The following is a 2,806-nucleotide window of genomic DNA, read 5'->3' on the forward strand; positions in this document are numbered from 1 at the left end:
TGAAGATGATCAGGACTCTTTTGAGATGCTTCATAACCGCCATGAAGACACATTTTTAACGAACTTTGCCCTAAGCCCATGGCGTGAGAGAACACACGCGACGCAGCGGCACACTCCTTTGCTTTTCTACTTGAACTTTTTTGTTTACGTTTACAAATTATTGACAAAGGGGGCATTCTTTTGTAACCCAGTAATGTCCTGCCTGTCTTTTAATGTACAGTTTTATTGCTTCTTTAAAAAGGAGGGGGGTTAGAAAAAACACGTCTTGTCATTTTACGGTAGGTTTACAATCTGGGATGGATAAAGCGTCACTGTATATGATCTCCAATGCCCATACATATTTGAGTAATAGTCTTTGAAATACGTGGAAGTGGTTGGGTTTTTCATACAGACCTCAGTGCAGTTTAAAATTCCAATCATGCTACAAAAATTACTCTCTTCTGCCTAGACCATAAGAGGGGAATCATTCTCAAAAGGAAGGAGGAGGAATCCTTCCCGGTAACATTGTCTCACAAATACATTTTAGAAGATGACCGGCTGAAACAATGCAGATGAAGCTTTATCAATAAAGTGCATAGTAACAGTCACTGCAGAATAAATCACCTGCTCACATCAGCATCTCTTTGCTTTGTCGTTGAGGCATATTGTATTCCTGTGGTTAGCGATGTGGTTTTATTAAACAAGTTACTAGACTCTTGGAAGATGTTTAGGAGAATTTTAAATATTTTTTCTGTCAATTACAGATTCTGTCACAGTTTTTTGCAGATTTGTAATGTCTTTTTTTAAGCAGTTTAAGTATAAATTTCTCTGTCTGCCAGTCAATTAATTAATTTGAAATTTCTTAAGATCTCTTTTAAGATTTGTAGTAAAGGCAATGTAATTTTACATAGATTTTTTTTTCCAAAAGCAGTAGTTACAATCCGAAATTAACCTTTTTGTGAGAACATCAGCAATAGAAACTAATTATTACAGCAATATTCAGAGATGAAGTGCTACATTATTCAGGTTTACTAGTAGTCTGACTTCAATTGCAGTGATAATCACCTGAAACAGTTCTTTCTGATTATCTGCCTGTCAGTTTATGTACGTTTCAAATGTGGCTGAAGCAGGAATATTTCTGCTCTTTCTGCGACTAGTGAGAAGTGATATTTTTAAGCAGCTGGTAAGGTCTTGCATTTCTCACTTATGTGAGCAATCCCAGCAGTCAGACAGGATCATGTCATTCCCCTTTCCTGGAAGGCTTCTTGCTGGTTGTGGATGAGAAGTGTTATCCAGGTGCTCAGCATCAGGGATTACTGCTCAGCGAGTTGAGTTTTCTCTGGACCAGTACGTTTCATGGAGATTTCCATACTCAGTTGATTAAGGGTGGTAGAGTTAGACCATGGAGACAACAGTATTCAAGGAAAAAGCTGGAAATAACGAAGGCAGAAGCCAGTTTTGCAGTTTTGAGCACAGCTTTAATGAAAACACAACAGACATGAGCGTTTTGTCTCAGTACGATCTGCTGGAGCAAGTTCCCAAAAATATTTTTGTGGCAGGCAACCTGGCCTGTATTTCAGTATGTTTTTAGCGTTGCTCTCTTTGATTGCATGAATCAAGTTAGCACTCCGCACTCAGCTGCCTGTGGTTTCATCAGCAAACAAGTTCAGTAAATCCTTGACATTTTGCAGTGGTTCCTAAATTGTACCCTACAGTCAAATGGAAACAAACACTGACCTAAGACTTAAAAGTATCCAGAATTGGCCCAAAGGCCATGAGAGTGATCTCAAATGTGCAATAATTCATAAAGGTCGGTATTTTTCCATTGCTTCTTTCCCCAGCTCTCTATTCAGTGCCCTCTTACACCAGTTATTCTCTGTAAGATTTTTATTAGGGTCTAAATAATACATGTTTCTCTTGGTTTTTTTTCTAGCATTATTATGCATTTGACACTAACACCGAAAATGGAAATCTAGAAAAGATATTAATTTATTACACAGCATAGGACTATAACTTGCTCTTTTGTGAAGTTAAGTTCTGAACATATAGGTGTTTAATATATGTATTTTTCTACTGAGAAAGAAAGTGATTTTACCTTCATTATAAATATATGTATTTCAACCTCCTCCCAGAAATTTACAAAATTTGCACTGTTTTATAAGTGTTACAGACTGTGTTTACACTGGCTATGTTCTTTAATGCAAAGTGTAATTTAAAAAAAAAGAAGAAAAAAAATAACTAAAAGAAAACCCTGCATGAAAAGAGCTGCATATGTTTAAATGAAAAGCTGTACTTTTCATTATTTTCCTTTCCACATTACTCTAGAATCTGGTTAATTCACATAGAATGTTCAGTGAGATTTTAAACCTACTAGCTCTGTATTAAGCATGCAAACTCCAAAAAAGAAAAGGAAAAAAAAAAAAACCATTTGCAGGTTGGTCTGCTTCTTTTACTTACAATGACTAAATATGGGTAGCAAATTCATTTACCTGATGATAATATGTCTCTTAGAGCGGTAGCTATTCAAAAGCAAAATGCAGTCATGTTTGCATTGAGGTAACATGAAAAGAACAGTTTTTCTGTTATTTTTTGCAAAAGGACATTGTGTGTCTGTGTATCGCTATCTTTTAGTTCTAGACGACGAGTCACAATCCGCTTTAAGATTTCAAAGTGTGTATTGAGTGCTACAACAATATATACATGAATCGGAACCGCCTGTACCCTTCTGCTTTTAGTGTGGTGATGGGGACCTGAGCTTGGGAGCCCTCTCGCTGGCTGAGTTTCCTTAATACGGGTGTGACGTGCTGGAGGCCAAGTGTTTTCTCTG

This window comes from Apaloderma vittatum, unplaced genomic scaffold, assembly GCF_000703405.1.
Source record: "Apaloderma vittatum isolate BGI_N311 unplaced genomic scaffold, ASM70340v1 scaffold22415, whole genome shotgun sequence".
Lineage (NCBI taxonomy): Eukaryota > Metazoa > Chordata > Aves > Trogoniformes > Trogonidae > Apaloderma > Apaloderma vittatum.